The following is a 23,501-nucleotide window of genomic DNA, read 5'->3' on the forward strand; positions in this document are numbered from 1 at the left end:
ATGGTGATACTTAAACCAAAATGGTGAACTATTACACTTCATAGCCTGCAAATAAAAGCAGGATGTTAAAAAGTAGGGGCCATAACCTCTGATTGGGCTGAAACGGCTTGTAATCTTGAGACGACTTAGTTCGGCTCCCCAGGGCCAGGGCCCAGGGCACTATGGCAGAGCCAGACAATGAATTGTGGGGTCTCTCGGCCCAGGCTACGCGCTCGTGGGAAGCAAGCATCCCTTAGTAATGGTGTGGTGATGAGCATTAAGCTGTGTTAAATCAAAGGTGGTTGCGAGAGGGGGTGGGGACGGGAAACAGAGAAACAAGTCATGCTTCCGTTTTGCAAGGCAGTGAGCTTGGAATCCTGCTCTCCAAGTCTTGCTGGAGAGACCCTGTCCAGAGCCTGGTTTTCCTTAGATACAAATGTGGCCTCAGAATGTGTTCGTGTCCATTAGTGGAAACCAGAAGGCTACTCAGACCCTCAGCCAGAAGTCCAGGATGTGCAACAGGGATAACGCAACCCATGCTGGTGCCTGGAAATAGTGCACTCTTTGATGGTGATATTCATTTAAATGAATGAATAACACCTTTTGTCTTTTGTTTGCTTGTTTAAGTTACATGAGCACAAGAAAAAGTTCAAGTACTGTTTGTCTTAGTTTGGGGTCTCTCTAAAGCAGATGCTGAGATGAAGGATTCAGGTGCAGGCAGTTTATTTGGGAGGTGATCTCAGGAAGCATGCTGGGAACTGAGACAGGGAAGGGGGAACGCCAGTAAAGGGGGTGCGAAAGGGGGGGGGGCTGCTGTGGATAACCGGGGTACGGTCCACAGAGACCCATGAGAAGCTGTGAAGAACACACTTCAGAGACGTAGGAGTGTTTATCCATAACTTCTGTCCCTCATGAGTTGAGGTCTGCTCACAGGGGCTTCTGACCTGGGCCAAGTCAGCAGAGCAAGAAAAATCCTAGGGGCAAGAGGGAGAGAAAGAGAGAGAGAGAGAGAGCAGGCTTGGGGACCTTGAGGTCGAAGCCAAAGTAATATATATGGGAACTGTAGGCAAAGCTGTAGGTAATCTTTGGGGTGGGCTGAGGCAAGCCCAGAGCCGCATCCACTATGGCACTAAGTAATACAGTAAGAAAAGGAAAAAAGGGCCTTTCTTTCTTCTTGTCAAATAAACCCAATTCCCATTTCCCAGAATGAACTACATGTAACAGTTTCTAATGTGGAATCTCTCTCTCTGTATATATATAATAGATACATAGTAAGTGTATTCTATATGTATATTTTATATAGTCCTACAATATTTTTTTCAAAATAATACATAAGTACCTACCACATCCTTTGTGACAGTTATATAGTATTCTACAGAAAAGATATACTATATTTTTTTGTGATCTATTTTAATAAATTAGAATGAAACTAATTCATGAAATGCATAATAAAATGTAATTTAACATGTATATCTTTACACTTTTCAACCACCTGGCAGGACAGAGCTCAGTCACTGCTATTAGATTGGGTGACTCTCATCCACTTGGTACTAGATGCTGTGTGACCCAGGATGTCACAAAATTCTCTGTGCTTTAGTCTTTAGTATCTAAGGAATCCAAATACACAGAGTACTTACCTAAAAGATTTGTGGAGAGGATCAAATTACATCATTTGTGAACAGAGCTCAGCGTATCAGAAAAGTTCAATAAACATTAGCTGTTAGCATTATATTCCACAAACAAAACAAAACAATCCTTTGTCAGGCCACGTGTGTTAAAGAAAATAAGAAAAGGAATCAGTCATTGTAATCACACGAGCTCTGCGCGAACTTTAAGAAGTATTTGAGGGGCTTCCCTGGTGGCGCAGTGGTTGAGAATCTGCCTGCCAATGCAGGGGACATGGGTTCGACCCCTGGTCTGGGAAGATCCCACATGCCGCGGAGCAGCTGGGCCCGTGAGCCACAGCTACTGAGCCTGCGCGTCTGGAGCCTGTGTTCCGCAACAAGAGAGGCCGCGATAGTGAGAGGCCCGCGCACTGCGATGAAGAGTGGCCCCCGCTTGCCGCAACTGGAGAAAGCCCTCGCACAGAAACGAAGACCCAACACAGCCAAAAATAAATAAATAAATAAAAAAAAAAAAAAAAAAAGAAGCATTCAGGTATCTCCAGCCCCACCTGCATTTGATTGCAACTGCTCCAGATACCCTAAGAATTGTTCAGCTGAGGATTTTAAACACCAGAACCATGCAAAGTTAAGAGTGGTTTGTTACAAAGCAATCTATCCCCGGAATTGACACATAGATCAAAATGCAAAAGAAGGGCACCCCAGGCTCTGCTTTCCTCATCATCAAACTCATTTTGCAACCTCATTCCATCCACCAATTATGTAGCAGTTTTTGATGGAATCTAGAGACAATTTATCTTCCATAATGCCAGTTAGTAGTTTCACAAAATGATCGGAAGGTGTTGCCCCCATATGTTCATGCAAACACTTCAAATTCCACTACAGCTTTTGGTTTAGAAGAATTTTACACAGGTGAAACAGCTCTGTGATGTATTTCCAAGTATATAGGCAGAGCTCTTATAATTAGTGCATTTATATTGTTTTTAGCAACAAAATTTGTAACAGAGAAGATGTTTTCCAACATTCATTTTCAAACCACTCTCTCCATAGCCTGTTTCATTTACTGAACAGATATTTTGTTCCTTGTTTTTAAAATGTCACCTTAACCTTGAAGTGAGAGGTTATATTTATTATTATTCTTAACATCATTGTTATTATTATTATTAAATTATCTGATAAGTGACATTATACTGACAGGTATTTCAGTGGCAGAAAAATTGTTCTGTAAACTTAAAACACTTGTCATTTTATAAAAGAAAAATAAATAACCTTAAAGCTAGCAGCTCTTGAAGTTCTTTGCTACATTATGAAAATTATTTTTATTGTCACTATCTCATTATAAAGGTAAATATTCTTTTGTATTTTAAAGATCTTTTACAAAATTAAGCACATGATAATAAACTGTAAACATTTTTTGCACACCTACAACTTCAACTATTTTATTTTATTTTATTTTATGTTTTTGCTATAGACGTAATGATCTAGTCTATGAATTTCATATCCAGAGCTTTCTTTGTAACCTTACCTGGAGTTAAAAAGAAAAATAAATCCCACTCAATTAGTCACTCTATCAGTAGATCCACTTATAGTTATTTCATAAAATATTGGTTTCATAACAAAGTCATGTATTGCTGAAATATTTTTTTCTCCATTACATATATTCTTCAGTGTTAAAAAGAAGTTTATTCTGTATTTCATGTCACAAATTCCACAAGTAAGGAAATGTTAGAAATATCTGTACTTTCACCCAACTCTACAGCAGACCTCACATACCAAATAATTTCTTTTAAAACTTGACTCTTCAGATCTTCAGCAAGGTTTTCTCTGCATCTTCTAACTGAATCTGCTGACAAAGGAATACGTTTTTATTTGTTACCATACTGTTTTCTGTGTAATCTTTCAGCTGTTTTTCTTGTGTTGGGAAGATTGAGTATTTTCTCCAGTGACTTTTTTTTTTTTTGGCTTTGCTAATAAGCAGTAAAACTCAAAACAGGCTTCTAAACATTTAACGGGAAGTTTAGTGAAATTTTGTCAAGTACTTCATTGGCTATAGCGTGACTTTAAACATGGATGGAAATATATAGTCTTGTTTCCACGTTCTGGATGCTTAGTTTCCAAATGTCTTGAAAAGTATGCCTGATCATGCAAGCTTTTTGGTTAATCTTGTAGGTGACAGATTAAAAGGTAAAAACCCAAGTTCTAGGGAGGCCAGGGGAGAGACAGTCACAATAATCCAAGCAGAGCTGATGAAATTAAAGTTGAGCAGGAGTTTTGGGGATAAAGAATACATCTGAGAGAGGCTCCCCAATAGTTTGAGCTTTGTTATGTAAATCATATTTGATAATAATTATTACTGTCATCCTATAAAAAGCATTTTGAGATTACAAGAAATAAGTAAAAGTAATTCAAATCTTTCCTCACTTTGGAATTATAAAGAAGAAAACAAATAGTCAAGAGATGTTAATTTCTCTACTGAGGTCTCTGTAGGGCTTGATAAAGTGGAATAAGCAGCAAACTATAAGAAAACATTAAAAAAATTTTTCCCTTTATCCAATATTTTCAGTATTTCCCATATCCGTGGCAGTTTCTCTTTCACAAATTTCTCCTCTTTCTGAACTCAAACAAGCAAATATATATATATATATATATAAACATCTTTATTGAAGTATAATTGCTTTACAATGGTGTGTTAGTTTCTGCTTTATAACAAAGTGAATCAGTTATACATATACATATGTTCCCATATCTCTTCCCTCTTGCATCTCCCTCCCTCCCACCCTCCCTATCCCACCCCTCTAGGTGGTCACAAAGCACAGAGCTGATCTCCCTGTGCTATGCGGTTGCTTCCCACTAGCTATCTATTTTACGTTTGGTAGTGTATATATGTCCATGCCACTCTCTCACTCTGTCACAGCTTACCCTTCCCCCTCCCTGTGTCCTCAAGTCCATTCTCTAGTAGGTCTGTGTCTTCATTCCCGTCTTGCCACTAGGTTCTTCATGACCTTTTTTTTTTTTTCCTTAGATTCCATATATATTTGTTAGCATACGGTATTTGTTTTTCTCTTTCTGACTTACTTCACTCTGTATGACAGGACCAAAAGACAACCCTCAGAATGGGAGAAAATATTTGCAAATGAAGCAACTGACAAAGGATTAATCTCCAATATTTACAAGCAGCTCATGCAGCTCAACTACAAAAAAAACAAGCAAGTATTTAATGTTGATGGCCTTTTACCTGGAAGTGTTCTCCTCATCCTTTCTCATTGGCCCATTGTCATCTCTTCTCTGGATTTCCCTTCTCATTTCAGTGTCTACCCTGCTGTCCTTCAGAGAATGTTCCCCTCTGATCTTCAAAATAGGACCCAGGCAAGAGAGGGTGGGGAGCTTGAGGGAGCAGTGAAAGAAAGGGACGTCACTAGAATCCTTGTTAACGCTTAGGGGAAGGAAAAGAGTCTAGGAACCCTCTTGTGTTGTTTTATTTTCCTTTGCCTTATAATAAACAACACACAGACTTGATGGTCATAAACTTGACCCTTCTCAGAGACTGAAACTGTGATTTAAGGAGCTATGGGAGGATGTGGTGTGGTTGACAAGGAGTCCTGGAGGGCAGCAGCCTTAGATGAAGGAGCTGAGCCAGTGATTTCACCTAAAAATTCCTTCAGATAAGTCTTTGGGGGTTGAAATTAATGCTTGCCCAGTGAATGTAGCAAAAATTCTTCTCTCTGTCTCTTTTTCTCGTGGCAGAAAAGGAACATCATGGCTAAGGGAGCAGGGAAGGTACAGAGAACTCCCAAAGCAATAGGGGTTGTTAATGTAAGCTGTTCATGTGTCTAACTCCCGTTCTGGAGCATCAACTCTCTGTGGACAGAGATGTGCCGATTTCATTCTTATATTCCTGGTGCCCAGCAGTACAGGTGCTTAAAAAGGTAATTTCTCCTTTGTAAATTTCTTCACTTTCCAAATTTTCTTTATTTTTATAAATATAAAAATTTATAAAATTTTCTATTGCTTGCTATAAATGAATGAATACATGAATGAATGAAAGAGTAAGAGAAAGAAGAGACATCCGAGTGTTAGCTTCAAAAGCAAAGGTGCTTCCATAGAGCTCGCATCCAGGTTTGTCAAGCTTCCTATTGTTTCCTCACACCTTTCTGTTGCTTTGGCAAAATCCAGGTTGCACAGGTACTGGCTACTCCATCCCATTGGCTTACAGCCAGAGGAATAGTTTATTTCTTAACAGTCCCAGCCCCCTTTCTGCACGCCTCTCCCCCGGCCAACATACATTCATCCAATCCCATCCGCCCACCCATCCTCACTTCTTTCCTACCTAATGAGCACTTTCATCTATTAGGTAGATTTAGAGTTTTGTCAAGCTTGCTTCTTAGTTCTAATCCACATCCCCCACCCCCTTCCTTCCTCTCTCTCTTTTCAGGTTAATTTTTCTGATTATATGCAACGCACTGCAGTCATGTTAAGACACCAACTGAGTTTCCACTTGGAGGCTTGGAGGAAAGATTACCATTAAAACGTGACTTCCATCCACTCAGCTGAAATTACTATTGATTGCCAAAGAAAAATATTTGTGCTGTGAAGCTGGGAGCTATGATGTTGAACCGTATTAACATAATGTTAGCATAGCTACGGGTGTTTAGTAGCACGCAATCAGATTTGAAATGAACGTTGATTATAGATGGTGATTAATGTTCACATATTCATAGGAACACAATGAGAAGAGCAATTTCTTTTCTACTACAGATCAATGGTTTCCCCATTCAATTATACAGCTGTAATAATTGCATTATGCTGAAATATTTTTAATGGCTAATTTCTTTCCTTTTGTGTGTGTGTGTATGAGATCTTTTGTCAGTGATAGCTTCTGCAGCCCGAGGACAGCATAAGATGTTTTAATCACTGGTGTCGTTTTGCAAGCTTTGACCAAGCCAGTAATTTCCCCCTTCTCCCCTTCTTTGCTATCCTCTCTTATTATCATCCAGAATCACTTCCTGGTTGATTGAAACAGAGGGACTTGCCTTGAGTCCTTTTTTTTTTTTTTTTTAACATCTTTATTGGAGTATAATTGCTTTACAATGGTGTGTCAGTTTCTGCTTTATAACAAAGTGAATCAGTTATACATATACATTTGTTCCCATATCTCTTCCCTCTTGCATCTCCCTCCCTCCACCCTCCCTATCCCACCCCTCTAGGTGGTCACAAAGCACCGAGCTGTGCTATGCGGCTACTTCCCACTAGCTATCTATTTTACGTTTGGTAGTGTATATATGTCCATGCCACTCTCTCACGTTGTCCCAGCTTACCCTTCCCCCTCCCCATATCCTCAAGTCCATTCTCTAGTAATTGCCTCGAGTCTTTTCTTCACTTGTTCTGAGAGTGAAGACAAAACTAGAAACCTACAGGGCCATGGAATGCTCCATCCTTTCTGCACATTTGCTGGGGGAGAAATTGATGAAGAGTCACAAACATGATGTATAGGACACCCGTCCCCCAAAGATTCTTGTTGTGTCATTATAGATACGCATAAATAAATAATTTTGGAGCCATTCACTGATTAAAAGGCAAATGAAAATGCTAGTGTCTTCACTACTCAAAGCGAACTCTGAAGACTGATGAAACATCGATGTTTATATTGTAAAGATATAATATCAATAAGACAGAGATCAGCTCTGTTTCTAGAGATAATGATGACCTCCTGCTTCCAGGACAGATCTCAGAGGAAGTCTGCCTGGTGTTTTCTTCTTTAGATGAGCACCGTCTTATGGTAGAGTCGTGATATCCCTGTCTCATGCCCTTCTCAACTGTTCTGAGGGTGAAGGCTGGGATTTCTCTGATCTGGTTTCTTGCATCCTTGTGCATTAAGCCTTGTTCAAACTTAGTTGAACAGAGTGTGGCACAGCAGAAAGAAAGCCAATTGTAAAGATCTGCCTGTAAATGGAGGCTCAAAGGGCACTGCCCACTTGTGCACCCTTTGGCTAGTCATTGACAATTCGTGATCTCAGTCTTTCCCCACTGGAAGGTAGAAAACTTAACACCTAACTCACAATGTCATGGTGAAGAAGAAATGAAATTGAACTTGAGCCACAGTGAGTGTAGCAGAGCTTCAGGTGGCCAGTACCTCATCTCTCAGCCCACCTGCGATTTCAGGTGCTGTTTCAGAGTCCAGTGCAGAAGACTCATGTTTGACAGCACCTCGCCTTAAGTGCTTGATGAACTTCTTTCTGCTTTTCTGACTCAAGGTCTTTTTCAAAATCTCTGGAGCCTACTCAGCCCTCTCCTGAAAGGGTAGAAGAATTAACACCCTCAGGAGCTATCCTTAGCCAGTGGGGAACTGAAGCAGGTGGATAAATGCCCCAATCTCCCAGAGGTCCCACAGAGTTAAAATCTGAAACCATAGCAAACACTCTTATGTTGGCATTTCCTCACTTCCTGACATGTACCCAGTTCCTTCCATCCTGTCTCTGGAGATCACTCTCCAAATAAACTTCCTGCACCCAAACTCTTTCTAATTCTCTGCTCTCAGCAGGGGAATCCAAACTAAAGCAGTAAGTTTAGAGACTTACATAAGGCTTTGGAGACAGACTGACCTGGCTTACCTGTCTCTTGTCACTCATCTACCATGTGATCTCAGGCAATGACTTCCCATCCTGAGCTTCTGTTTTCTCATCTGTAAAATGGGTATACTAATGAAATCTGTCTCAAAGAGTGAATGAGATCTTGCAGGTAAGCCTTTAAATAATCTTATTTTCTATCATTAATATTTTTATTAAAAGTGTCTAGCACAACATGAACGCTTAATGAAATGTAACTTCCTTTCTGTCTTTTATGCTTGAGACAAAATAGATCTGGGAATAATAATAACAATAATAACAATCAATATGTACATTTTCCCCCCATGGTCTGCAATACTATATTTGCTGCTCTGCTATATACAAAGAAGCAAGGCTGGATACAGCTTTCATCATCAGAGGTGTTGCAAAGTCTTAGCCGTCAATTTTATTCTCTAGAGCTTTTTTAAACACACCTCCAAGGAGAGAGAGGATTTTGTGCTCCCTGTGCCCTCTCCATGGGGTACAAGCTGTACAGGAAAAAAAATACTTCTGCTACTCAGTGATGAACAGGATATAAGAATACTATCTGATCTATATATTTTTTCAATCACTTTTTGGAATTTTTGGAAAGCATGCAAACCTAGGGAACTGGTTCAGGGCAGGCAAACTAGGCTGGAGATACCTGGGATTTGATGTGCTGTATTAGGTAGCGGCACGTGGTCCTCAGGAAAGATGCTTCTTTTCTCTGGCCCTACCAGAAGCCAGTATTTTATGTTATTTAGTTTCTTATTCCATTATTCAAAAAAAAAAAAAAACTTATGAAGTGACTACTACATGCTAAGCAATGTGCTCATTGCTGGAGATAGAATCTTGAGCCCATGGACTTACTTCCTGGTTTTTTTGGTTCTTATGATATAGACAAGGACAACTAAACACTCACATAAATATATATAAGATTGCAACTCTGGTGATAAGAAGAAGTTCTTATAGGAGAAGAGAGAGCTTCAGAAGCTAGGAAGACCCTAAAGGATTGTGAAACATAAGCTAAGACCTGAAAGAAGAACAGGAATTAACTGGGCTGGGCGAATAGCATGGCAGGGATGAAGAGGTCTTTCCGGTTAGAAGGATGTACATCCTTTGTTATAGTCTATCTCCCTTTATTTTTCTTTAGACTACTCTTTGCTGCCATATAAATTATATGTCTATTCTTCATTTTTTGTCTCTTCCACTAGAATTTAAAGTCCTTGAAGGCAGGGGCTTTGTGTGTATGGACCATTTCTCTAGCTCCAACGTATGGATACATGTGCAACAGCCCTGGGGATTGAGGGAACATGGCACACAGCATGCAGAGCTGAGCTCTCCCAAGCCCTAAGTCCTTTCCCATGAGTCCTCTGCTTTTGGGAGGTTGGACATTGGGCCCCTTTACTCAACATTCAACACAGTCTGTGAGTTCATGTATTTAGCAGAAGTGCCATTTTGGCATGGGACACAGTGCGTTGGGAGTTTGAGTGGCCACGGTGGTTTACTCTTAGGACACGCTCTATCTCAAAGGGTCAGTTTAAGCCATGGAGATCCACTTCTCTTCCCAGGGACTGGTGTGGAAGTAGGTCTGTGACTGGCTTTAACTGACACAAAGAGAAAGCTGATGGTGGGTTCTAGAAAAGCTACCTAATCCTTAAGAATACATCAGAATAGATGGTCTTCTTCTTCCTCTGAATGTTTTCATGTCCGGATGTAAACTCTCAAACTGTCTGGCCTGTGGGGAACCATCTTGAGGACAAAGTCCCTAAGCCGAAGATAGCAGAGCAGAAAAATGGAAAGCACTTGGGTCTTTGGTGGAGTGGTTTAACCTCTGAATTAGCTAAACTTCAGGTCTTCCTACCTCTGGCTTATTCATTTAGTCCCATTGGGTTTTCTCCCACAACTGAAAGTGTCCTTAAAACTCACCTTACCTGCTACTGACGTCTGGTACAACTTGGCACTTCACTTTTCTTTATTTCTGTCCTTCCTTCCCTCCTTCTTTTTCGTTTGTATTCAGGTGTGCATGACATTTACACCAGTGATGTTGCTGGCTCCCTAAAATGCACACATTCATACATGGTCCTTGCAGAGCGCATGCACTCGCCCACGTGCACACACACACACACACACACACAAACACACACTGTTAGTCTAGTCCTAATCCTGGTTGGGCTGAGACTCTAGTAAGTATACATTTATACATCAGAGCATCTCTGTCCTAGGAGCTGCCCACCTTAAGACCACCTTCCGGGTTAATCACTCAATGAATTGGGGTCATATTATTTCAGCTCAACCTGAGGTGAGAAGTGTGGCTCTGGGCAAAGTTACTGAGCCTTTCTTAGCTTCAGCTTTCTCATCTGGAAAATGGGGATAACAACAAGACCTAGCTCAAAGGGTTGGTGGGACATGTTAATCTATGGAAAGCACTTAGTATTGAGCCAAACACAGAGTAAGCACTCAATAAAATAAGCACTTCCAGAATAACTCAGGCAGAAGTTTCCCATTTTGCCTCCTGCCTCATTGTCTCTTTCTCATTGCTCTCCTCCTGGCCTTAGCTCCCTTGAATTGGGTCAAACGAATCTACAGAGGTTGTAACTCATGGTATTATTCCTCTCTATCAGAGTCAAAATGAGATATATAAATGTGTAAATTATAATTCACTGTTCCCTCTCAGTATCATCTAATACCAAAAATCTTTCTAATAGGGATCCATCTTTCAGTAAGTATGAACAAGAGAATGATATGTTTCCACATCAACTTGTGGACTGAGCCACAAGATTCCTCTCTCTCTAAATTTCTGTCTCTCTTTATATGTATATAGATATTGATATAGTGTGTGCATGTGTGTGTGTGTGTGTTCTTAGATTTCCTTGTTTGTAAGAATTAGGTAGATTTTCTTCTCTGTGAAACATCCATCAAACAATAGCCTGTATCTGCAAAGGGGCACTGACAAAAACTGCACAGGGAAGAGAGTGAGAAGATAAGGGGAGAAGCAGCAAATGAACAGGGTAAATGCTCTAGATTAGCAAAACATGCATCATGATCAATACTTCATTAAAAATCTAAAAATCAGAAAAGAAATATCCACAATTTCCTACATTTGTTTGTTCATTGCATGTGGTTGATTTTTTCTAAGAGAAGGAGGTAAACTGAATACAAACCAGCCCCGGCCCCTGCCTCTACCATCTGCGTTTATATCTCCGGCCATGGATGGTGAGCGCCAGGAACAAGGCTCCACAGGGCCTAAAGAGTTAAAAGAATCACCTTTGATGCAAATACTTTTTTTTTCCCCCTCAAACCAGGAGGTATAACAGAATCTTTAAAAGCTTGAAGTTGGGAATTGGACAGATTTGAGTTTGTTTCTAGATCTTGCTGTTTCCTCACTCTTTGATCTTTGACAAGTTACTTACACTTTCTGAGCCACTGTTTCCACATTTGTAAAACAGGGGTGCTAATTGTTCCTACTTTGTTCCTAGTCATTGTGAAAAGTAAGTGAGTTGGACTACCTTGCTCACGATCTAACATTTGGCAAATGCTAAATTATAACAACAAGAGCTCTGCAGGATCACCTGATGCGGTGCTCACTACCATTGTTTCTGCTTTACGGAAGAGGAAACTGAGGCACAGAAAAGTCAAGTAAACTTGTCCCAGATTATGTATTCTGGTGAGAGATGGAGATTGAATTTGGAACAAGCCAGTCTGGCTCCAAAGTTCATCTTCCCAACCATGAGGCAGTCCCTCCTCTGCATTAAAGCATTAGAGAGGTGTTTTTTTTTTTTTCTTTTTACCTAAAAGTTTAAAGATGAAATGCTTATAATGTAGGTTAGCCAGAAATTTCAGGAACTTTGTAGTCTGGCATTTCAGGCTTCTAACAATCTCATCTCAGTCTGTCTTGTTACTCTTACCCCTACTGAGATTCCCCAGAAGAACTTTCCCTAATTGTCTTTCAGCACAGGTGGTTCTAGCTTTTCTGAAACCAGGAATGAGGCACAGAGTTTAGCAGAATATGTCAGGTTCACTGAAGAATTGCACAGTCCATAAGTCTAAGTCAAGTTCCTGCCCTATTGGCCCGGCTTCTTTCTAATGTTTAAGGACCCCTGCTTCTAATTAAATGCCAAAACAGCTTCTGGCCTCTCAGCGGCTCCACACTTCTTACCCCATGCCAGCTGGAGCCAGAGCCACAGTGGAGACAAGCCTGTTCAGTAGGGGCCATGCTCTAGGTCTCCTGTAGGGACAGTTCAAGAGCTTAGGTCATCAAGGTCAAACCAGAAGTCATTGGGGTCAGTCCAAATACCAAATGGCAAGGGTACAGCTCTACATTGGAGTAATGGCAGGGGAAGACCAGAGGCACAGGTTATCAAGACAGAGAAGAAATGGAAGGCCGGCAACCTAGCCCATGGGGAAGACCTTGTGGTGACAAGGTATAGGCACAGAGTGGACCCATCACTCATGCTGCACATATCGAATTTGTTCCTATCACATGCTACATCACATTAAACCTGGTTTCTTGAGGACATAAACATGCTAGCTAATAGAATTATCTAACCCTTCCCAGGGTATCAGAATTTATGGCACTAGTGCCAGACAGGATAGAAAGAGGGAGGCATGAGAAGGGTGCAGACATTTGGAGGTAGATAAAGAATTTAATGTCCAGATTTTAGTGGCATAAGGAATGCATATACTCTAGTGTAAAATGGTCATAACCTGAAAGGTGTCATTTCTTCTACAAAAGTCTTAGAGAAGTTAATGGATCCATAAAACATCCTTAATGATATTAAGATATTTGGGGACAGAGCCCTAACATTTTACTGGACTCCTAGATGCAAGATAGGTCCCAAATTTGTATTTGATAAAATAGAGTGCAGGAAATAAATCTCAGTTTCAGCTATCACTCAGGCAAAACTTCTCATTTAACTCAAAACAATGAGTTTCAATATTGCAGTTCCTATGTAATTTTTAGGTAGTGGTTGACAAACTTTCTCTGTAAAGGGCTAGATCATAAATATTTTAGGCTTAGTGGACCATCTTATCTTTGTTGCAACTGCTTAAGCCTGCTGTTGTAATGCAAAAGCAGCCACAGATGATATGTAAATGAATGAGTGTGTTCGTGTTCCAATAAAACTTTACTTATAAAAACAAGTGGTGGGCAGGCTTTGGACATGGTTTGCCAGCCCCTTTCCTAAAGCCTAGCAATCTTTAAAAAAACATCACTTGATTCTTCCAATCCAAGAACATGGTATATCTCTCCACCTGTTTGTGTCTTCGATTTCTTTCATCAGTGTCTTATAGTTTTCTGCATATAGGTATTTTGCCTCCTTAGGTAGGTTTATTCCTAGGTATTTTATTCTTTTTATTGCAGTGGTGAAGGGGATTGTTTCCTAAATTTCTCTTTCTGATCTTTCGTTGTTAGTGTATAGGAATGCAAGAAATTTCTGTGTATTAATTTTGTATCCTGTGACTTTACTAAATTCATTGATTAGCTCTAGTAGTTTTCTGGTGGCATCTTTAGGATTTTCTATATATAGTATCATGTCATCTACAAACAGTGACAGTTTTACTTCTTCTTTTCCAATTTGGATTCATTTTATTTCTTTTTCTTCTCTGATTGCCATGGCTAGGACTTCCAAAACTATGTTGAAAAATAGTGGTGAGAGTGGACACCTTTGTCTTGTTCCTGATCTTAGAGGAAATGCTTTCAGTTTTTCACCATTGAGAATGATGTTTGCTGTGGGTTTGTCATATATGGCCTTTATTATGTTGAGGTAGGTTCCCTCTATGCCCACTTTCTGGAGAGTTTTTATCATAAATGGGTGTTGAATTTTGTCGAAAGCTTTTTCTGCATCTATTGAGATGATCATATGGTTTTTCTTCTTCAATTTGTTAATATGGTGTATCACATTGATTGATTTGTGTATATTGAAGAATCCTTGCATGCCTGGGATAAATCCCACTTGATCATGGTGTATGATTCTTTTAATGTGTTTTTGGATTAGGTTTGCTAGCATTTTGTTGAGGATTTTTGCATCTATGTTCATCAGTGATATTGGCCTGTAAGAATCAATATTGTGAAAATGACTATATTACCCAAAACAATCTACAGATTCAATGAAATCCCTATCAAATTACCAATTGCATTTTTCACAGAGTTAGAACAAAAAATTGTACAATTTGTACGGAAACACAAAAGACTCCGAATAGCCAAAGCAATCTTGAGAAAGAAAAATGGAGCTGGCAGAATCAGGCTCCCTGACTTCAGACTATACTACAAAGCTATGGTAATCAAGACAGTATGGTACTGGCACAAAAACAGAAATATAGATCAGTGGAACAGGATAGAAAGCGCAGAGATAAATCCATGCATCTATGGTCACCTAATCTTTGACAAAGGTGGCAAGAATATACAATGAAGGAAAGACAGTCTCTTCAATAAGTGTGCTGGGAAAACTGGACAGCTACATGTAAAAGAATGAAATTAGAACTCTCCCTAACACCATACACAAAAATAAACTCAAAATGGATTAAAGACATAAATGTAAGGCCAGACGCTATAAAACTCTTAGAGGAAAACATAGGCAGAACACCCTTTGACATAAATTGCAGCAAGCTCTTTTTTGACCCACCTCCTAGAGTAATGAAAATAAAAACAAAAATAAACAAATGGGACCTAATTAAACTTAAAAGCTTTTGCACAGCAAAGGAAACCATTAACAAGACGAAAAGACAGCCTTCAGAATGGGAGAAAATATTTGCAAGTGAAGCAACAGCAACTGACAAAGAATTGCAGCTCAAAATCAAAAAAGAAAGCAACTCAATCAAAAAATGGGTGGAAGACCTAAATAGACATTTCTCCAAAGAAGACATACAGATGGCTAAGAAGAACATGAAAAGCTGCTCAACATCACTAATTATTAGAGAAATGCAAATCAAAACTACAATGAGGTAGGTATCACCTCACACCAGTCTGAATGGCCATCATCAAAAAATCTACAAACAATAAATGCTGCAGAGGGTGTGGAGAGAAGGGAACCATCTTGCAGTGTTGGTGGGAATGTAAATTGATACAACCACTATGGAGAACAGTATGGAGCTTCCTTAAAAAACTAAAAATATAACTACCATATGACCCAGCAATTCCACTACTGGGTATATACCCAGAGAAAACCATAATTCAAAAAGACACATGCACCTCAGTGTTCATTGCAGTTCTATTTACAATAGCCAGGACATGGAGGCAACCTAAATGTCCATCAACAGAGGAATGGATAAAGAAGATGTGGTACATAAATACAATGGAATATTACTCAGCCATAAAAAGGAACAAAATTGGGTCATTTGTAGAGACATGAATGGACCTAGAGACTGTCATACAGAGTGAAGTAAGTCAGAAAAAGAAAAACAAATATCATATATTAATGCATATATGTGGAATCTAAAAAAATGGTATAGATGATCCTATTTGCAAAGCAGAAATAGAGACACAGACGTAGAGAACAAACATATGGATACAAGGGGGAAGGGAGGTGGGATGAATTGGGAGATTGAGATTGACATATATATATATTATTGATACTATGTATAAAATAGATAACTATGAGAAACTACTGTATAGCACAGGGAAGTCTGCTTAATGCTCTGTGGTGACCTAAATGGGAAGGAAATCCAAAAAAGAGGGGATATATGTATACATATAGCTGATTCACTTTGCTGTACAGTAGAAACTAATGCAACATTGTAAAGCAACTATACTCCAACAAAAATTTTTAAAAAATCATCACTTTATAACAATAGAATTTTAATAATACAAAATATTATAACTTGTATATTTTTAACATATTGCAGGTTATATATTATATAATATATTTTAGTAACAGGATACAATAGAGTAGAATGATATAGAATAAACCTCCTGACCACAAAAGATTTCAGGCAATTATTGAAAAACTCGTTTTTGTTCTATATCTAATAGGAAGTATAGGTCACTTAAGAGTTAAAACATTAATCCCAGGTTATTTAGAAAGGTAATTTTCTATAGATTTGCAAAGAGGCATGGAATTTGACCTAAGGCTTGATTTGCTGAATGCAGAAGTACATGGCATGACATCAACTCCAAGGAAGCCAGGAGCAGTCAGCTTGACAACTCGAGGTTGAAGGTCATATCTGGAAAGGCACAGGTAAAATTTAAGACTTTATTACAAATGAGGGGTAAGTTACCTTTCTAATGATGTGCCTTCCCTTTACACGCAGAGAAGAGTTCATGGAAATTTCTCACAAGGTATAGGAATCTGTTCAAAAAGAAAGTTCTTTAGGGCTCGTTTTGGTTAAATAATGTTAGGAAATAGGTGCATTTTAAAATTTTGTTGTTTCTTTTTGTTTTTCTCTACATCAGCTTATCTCTGCTTTGACCTAGTTCCACATCTCATGCACAAAACCTATATCATGATGACAATCCTTGGCTATGAGTGTTTCATAGCTGATTAGCTTGCAGAAGAACTCAGCCAAATTCATGTATGGCAGCAAGTGCTTTACATCAGAGAGTGCTAGGAATATTGGAGACGGCTCTTTATTTCTTCCTAATCACTTAGCAGTAGAAAAAGAACTATGTTTCTCCTCTGCAGAGATGGCCACACTGAGATAAATGGATTTTACATCAAGTTTTCTTGACTGTGGGCAGGGGAAGACTTGGGTTTAGGGTCAAGATTCTGTCTTGGATTTTGGAGTGTAAACGCTAGGTTCTGTGCCCCAACTCTATAACTGGTTAATTCAGGGTGACTGGGTCTGAAAATAGAGCCCCTAGTGTTATTAGTATTCAATGAGGTAATAAATGTGAAACACTTAATCTGGTTTCTAAAACCTTATGGGCACTGAATAAATGATCACTAAAGATAATTGTAAACGTAAAAATAATTTTCATTTCTATTATTTTGTTTAAACGTTTTGGACCTCTCTGTTTCCTGATCTTCAGACCTCAGTTTAAGAAAATTCTTTTAGATTCATCACCCACAGTCCTGCTTTGAGATAAATTCTTATGGAATGATTCCCCTCTACCTTCCTTCTTTGAATCTGTGAATCCCATCTGCTTCCTTTCTTTATAGAGTCCTTATCCCACAGACACATAGATCTCACAGAAAGATTTTTTTTCCTCATAATTCAAGAACCTGTTCCTTCTGGATGTGAGAAATTTAGTCCTGACTCATTTTTCCAGAGTCTTCCTATAGACCTGCAAGGATTCCCTAGAATATGAACGCTAAAGTTATGACTCTGTGCTACGGAGAAAACATTTCTCCTTAATATCACATTGGATCTGCAACACTCCAGTTTGGATTTTAGAGGTATTACTATTATCATTAGCAGATAGAAATGGTGATACCAGCTTGAAAGAATACATAACATCCTCTTATACCCTGGGTCACTTAATCCAGACAACACCTTGTGGGATGTGTACTATTAATTGTCCCCATCTTATACAGCAGAAGTTGGAGAAATGATCATTCCTTCGGCAACCTCCCCAGTCCTTCTATTCAGTGGTTGTGCATCAGAGCCCCAGCTTTCCTAGTACAGCTCATGATGTGAAACCCTTTTGATATGCTGTGCGTCCTCCATATTAAGCTTCAAAGTTTTTTTTTTTTTTTTAATAAATTTATTTATTTATTTATTTTTGGCTGTGTTGGATCTTCGTTTCTGTGCGAGGGCTTTCTCCAGTTGCGGCGAGCGGGGGCCACTCTTCATCGCGGTGTGCGGGCCTCTCACTGTCGCGGCCTCTCCCGTTACGGAGCACAGGCTCCAGACGCGCAGGTTCAGTAGCTGTGGCTCACGGGCCCAGTTGCTCCGCGGCATGTGGAATCTTCCCAGACCAGGGCTCGAACCCGTGTCCCCTGCATTGGCAGGCAGATTCTGAACCACTGCGCCACCAGGGAAGCCCCAAGCTTCAAAGTTTTAAACACGAAAACCCGGCACTAGCCAAGCCCTTTTGTCTATACACCAAGCCATGTACATTGAATGGACAAAGTATTATGTGTGATTTGAGTGATTTCTAAGGGTGCCTTTGTCTATGTGATTTAAACCACAGGTTAAAACCAACTTCAATTTCAAGGCAAAGCCACTCTATTAAATGACTGCTCTGCCCCAGGCCCCCAAGCCATGAGCTGTGGAGGATACAAATCTATCTTTCCCCAAAGTGCCCTCAAGTACTAACAATATGGCAGGAGTGAAAAAGCATTGTGTTTCCTGGATTCTTTAGGTTTCAAGAGGCGGAGAGTTGCTGCAGTTGCTTCACGTAATGTGGAGTTGACTCTAAGGCAGGCTTTCTCAGCCTCGGCACTACTGACATTGTGAACCGGATGGCTCTTTGTTCTGGGGGCCGTCCTGTGCATTGGAGGGTGTTTAGTGACATGAAACTAGATGCCCATGGCACTCTCTCCACCCTAGACCCAAAGCTGTCTCCGGACACTGCCTATTGTCTCCTGGGAGCAAAATCCCACCAGGTTGAGAACCACTTCTCTGAGGTAACAAATGGTCCTGATGTGAACCAGGCATCTGAGCGTGTAGCTGGGCCTCAGGAACCCCAAGGAATAGTGAATGGCCAGGCCTCAGCAAGGGCAGGGACCTTGTTGGAATTAGGTCTCATGGCTCTTGCCCTGGAAGGCCTTTGTGGAAGCCGGTGTTAGTGATATCCCTAGAAGAGACTGTTGCTCTTGTTCCAGCACTTTCTCTGGAATTTGCTCACCCCAGGGTACTCTCCCACCTCCTGGGTGGCCCCCTCACGTGCTGTCCTAGCACTTCTCTAATCGTGGCTTCTACTCTCAAAGTCTTTCACCTTTGCTTCCACTCCTGACTCCCTGTTGCTCATTCATTTTCCAATCTAAGTTTATAATAAGAAGAATCCTGTGGGTCTACTTCTTCCCATTTGAGATTTCTTGTACCCAGTCTCTCGGAGGTCCTGAAACAGGCTTGGCTGTCCTTGGGGCAGGTGGACACTGCTGGTCCCATCAGGCAGGATGGGTCAGAGTCCCGTGACACAGCTTCTTGGGGATGCTCCATGTTATGGTATCACTGACCTGGCGTGGTTGGCACACGCTGAATGTCCAGTGAAATCGATCATGGGGATATGGAACACGGAACAAGTCACTGAAGAAGGGGCGCTATGGGGTGCTATATGCTCTACCAATACCATGTCCTTTAATTCTCCTAACAATCAGGTAGTGGCCATGCTCCACTGTACAGGTGAGGAATAAAGTCGAGGGATTGAGTGAAGTGCCTAAATCCGCACGCCTGGAGGATGTAGATTTGAAATTCACGCTGTGTTCTTTGCTTCAGGACTCTTCCTGTGGGGTTAGAATTCCTACTTCCACTGGCTCCAGTAACCTAATCTCTGGACAAAATCTAATGTATGAGTTAGTCTATAACAGTCTCAGGAAGGGAGGAGGTCAAGGTAAGGAAAATTATTAAGGGATGACTAAAAGAGAAGAGATATCAAATTATAAACAAACTCTTTCCACTGAAATCTCAGTGTCCATCCAGACCTCACTCCCTCTCCACAATCAGAATTCCTTGAGGACTCATCTTTATACAGAAGTTGTTATTTATGTGTCCCTGGTACAGAACTTGTGTTGCTCTATTACGTTTAGTAGAAATGCTCCTCATTTGGGTATCAGACAGTCAAAAATAAACTAGCGTGTTTTCTATGACCTTATAGCTAATATATGCAAAATACCTGGAACACTCTAGGTGATCAATAAATGATATCTCTTTCTTTCTCTCTGACTAAGCTGTGCAGTTCTTAAGACTATCTTTATCCATTTCTTAATCTCCAGAACTTGGCACAGAGTAAGGAATAATGATAGCTAACATTAAATGAACACTTACCACGTGCTGTGCACTGGTCTAAGAGCCTGACGTGTATTGACTTCCTGAGTCTTTTTAACAACATTATACTAGATACTATTTTGGCTTTAACTTACAGGTGAGAAAACTGAGGGGCAGAGAGCTCCAACATCATAGATTTAGGAGATGGCAGTGCCCAGGATTTGAACTTGGCCCAAATGGTTCCAAATCCAGTCTTATTAGCCTGTCTACTGTGCAGTTTCACCAACAGCAGAAAGCCTCATGGGTTGGCAAAGAGCATATGCCCCTGCTGTCTTTCGAAATATTTATTCCCAGTAACCCTAGCTCTTCCTCCTCCGCCTCCTTTTAGAGATTGAACCTGTTGCTGATTGCCTGTGCGGCTGAGCCACGCCCCCCTCTCCATCACGCCTTTCTGCTTTGGAGGGGCTGATGGGGCATGGTCCATTGACTTGGGCAAACAGCTCTCCTGCAGCTTTGGGAGAAGCAGCATCAATCACAGCTCCTCCTTCTCCATCTGGGCACTTAACATAAAGCCACCAGAACTCAGCCTTGGAGAAGCGACAACCATAGGTTCCTGGGAGTTGGGAGTGGCTTCTACCCATGGGCCGGGGAGCCAGAGGGCCAGGGGGCAAGGGCTGGAAGACAGGTGGAGGCTGTGCTGGAAGAGTACCTTGATTGCTAAGCAACCATCTCAGCCAGAGGAACACTTTGAGGTTATACTATTGTGCGCTTGAATTCTGCTCTGTAGAATCAGGATTTTCTGCAGCCCTTCTTTATAGATCACTGCATTCAGCATAAACCCACCTCCTGGCTCACAACACCCTCAAGCTGTGGGCCAGACTCCTTCTCTAGTCTCTCCCTGGCCACTCCTGAGCTTTACTCCCGCCCTGCTGGACTGCTGTCCCTGTGCCCCACAAGATACCTTCCTGCCAAACGCTTCCCACCCCCTCCCTCTATTCACATGGGTGACTCTTGATAACCATCAAGTATCAACTGGAAAGTCACTTTTTTCCAGAAAACCTTGTCTGGCTATGTCTTCAAAAGCCTTTGAATCTCCCCAATGAGGGAACAAATTGCACTAGAATGAACTATCCATTTGTGGGACTGTAAACCCCACAAGACTCTAAGTGAGGGCAGGGACTGTGTGTATTTTATCCATCATTGCAGCCTCAGGATCTGGCCAAGTTCATGGCCATAGGTGAGGCACAAGTACTCCTTTTGGGGTAAATGAACAATGGATGGTCCTCAGAATGACAGAGAGTAACTTTTACTTGACCATCTGGGACGGCGGCCACATGGCATCCAGGGTGATCTCTTTGGAAGGTATGAATGGAACCATGTCATACCCCTATTTAGACCTTGTAATGGTTTTTATAAGCTCCTTAGCATGGCCTATGACTGGTTCCCTGCTGACCCCTCTGTCCTCATTCTCTACCACTATCCCTAATTCACTACACTTGAGCCACACTGGTCCTCTTTCTATTTCTCAAACACCAAACCTCTTTTCTGCATCTTGGCCTCTCTGATGAATCAACAGAGATGATTGCTCTTCCATATGATCTTGGCATTGCTGCGTCCTTTAGCAGGAATATTATCTCCACCATGAAGCCTCCTCTGATCACCCCTTCTCATTTGGCTCTGCCCTACCCTCTGCCATCCTGAGCACTTTCTATCACATGGCCTTGTTTTATTTTCTTTTCAGAAATTATAATCTGAAATAAACTCATTTATGCATTCTCTCCCTCTCTTTCTTTTTCTCTGACTGTCATATCTTCTTTTACTTGGATGTCAGCTTCCTGCAGGCAGAGCCTGTTATGCCTTATTTTCTGCATAGATACGGGGCTTAGAACAGTGTCTGGCACACAGTATATGCTCAATAAATATTTACTGGTTTAGTGTACCACCACGATCAATGTAGTTGTTTGTTGTTCTAATTATGAGATTTGAATGGACTTGTTCTTTCTGTCTTACCACATCTTTATGATTCAAGGAGCTTATTGGAAGTACAGTACATAGGGAAAAGCACTTAGCAAAACGCTTGCTACATTGTTTGTGCTTAGTCTCTCTTCCAGGTCCCTTACTGTTCTAACCCTGGAAAGAACCACAAATCAAGTAGGGATTGAACCTAGATCCCAGGGTTCTGACTGCAAATTGTTAACCACCTATCATAGTGCCTGGCACATGGAAGGGTCTCAGTAAATGCTATGATTGTGATTGTTATTATTGTTGTCATTATTACACTGTGCTGCTAAGTAATGTCTGCCTTCCCCAGCCTGTACCCCTAAGGTAAGGGTGGTGGCTTGTCCCAGTAAATAACACGATGGCATGCGGAATGCTCAACAAAAATGAAAAGAAGCCGAGAAGGTAGGAAGCAAAGGCACAGTGCGATACACTTGGGGTACCGTGCAATTCAGGGACTCAACTGAAGCAACGTCCAGATGTCACAGAGTCTGCTCATAGCAGGTTGGAAAGTCATGTACAAACTTTTCTCCCATTTTTAAACTGAGATTTAAAAAAAATTTATTTAATATTTCTACGCAGTCCCTCAAGATCTACCCCTCAGTTATAGGCTGTTTACTTTGTGTCCACTACTTAAGAAGGCTCAGTTATGCAGCTTGCATGTGTCATCCCAGCAGAAGGTTCTGACCCGTCATATTGAAGGGCCAGACGTCATACAGGTGACGTGTGAGGCTCCACGGTAGACGCCATGCTGCATTCCAGAGCTTCCCAGAGCAGAGCCAGTGCCAGCAAATCTTGGCTGGATCCCTGTGCAAATACATCACTTCTGCCTTCTAGGAAGGCTTTCCCTATACTAATGCCTCATTAGCACACTGAGTCCCCACTATTCACCAAGGACAGCACTAGGCACTGTCTCTGATATTAGTCCATTTACATTCTGGCATCTACTCTATGGTATAACTGCCATTCATCCTATTATACTGTGGATAAATAAAATTTAATTATATGATGTATTGGAATTTCTACTCTGTCCCAAGCATCATGTGAAACATCCGCTTGTGTTGGGACTAAAATATAATAATTCAGTAGGAACCTATGAGGACCTGCCCTAAGTCAGGCATTTTTCTAGGTATGGGGATAAATAGGTGCAGATAAACTGTTGGTCTTTAAGGGGCCTTGGCTCAGAGGGAATCACAGCCTGTGGAGGAGGGAACAGGCTGCAGAGAATATGTAAATAAGATGGTGACTCCATGATGACACATTTTAAAAAATATATTGATATGTTCATTAATCCAAATTTGGGTTCATGTTAGTTTAAACAAGAATCTCCCCAAATCATCTTTTAAAAATGTTATCCTAGTGGTGGCGTCTAAAATTCCCCTGGAAGAACACATGTTCTAAGGCACCTTGCACAGTAGCTGGCTCATAATCCATATTTAATAAATGCTGGTTTTCCCCCCCTCTGTTCTGGATGAAGATCATGATGCTGATTCTACCCACGCCCTGTGGAATTCAG

At 40.8% G+C, this 23,501-nt stretch overlaps 1 long non-coding RNA gene across 2 annotated transcripts in view; it reads left to right on the plus strand.

Moving 5' to 3' along the window:
* Positions 1 to 6,771, plus strand: part of LOC309613995 — a 37,967-nt gene extending 31,196 nt beyond the window's left edge. The window contains exons 2-3 of one of the 2 annotated variants that reach the window (XR_014235976.1): positions 5,346 to 5,527; positions 6,034 to 6,771. This is a non-coding gene — a long non-coding RNA (uncharacterized lncRNA). Of the gene's footprint in view, positions 1 to 5,345 lie in introns of both variants that reach the window. The other variant, XR_014235975.1, reaches the window with a different exon arrangement.
* The last annotated feature ends 16,730 nt before the right edge of the window (positions 6,772 to 23,501 follow it).

The sequence above is a fragment of the Balaenoptera borealis genome (genome assembly GCF_965194805.1).
Source record: "Balaenoptera borealis genome assembly, chromosome: 16".
Taxonomy (NCBI): domain Eukaryota; kingdom Metazoa; phylum Chordata; class Mammalia; order Artiodactyla; family Balaenopteridae; genus Balaenoptera; species Balaenoptera borealis.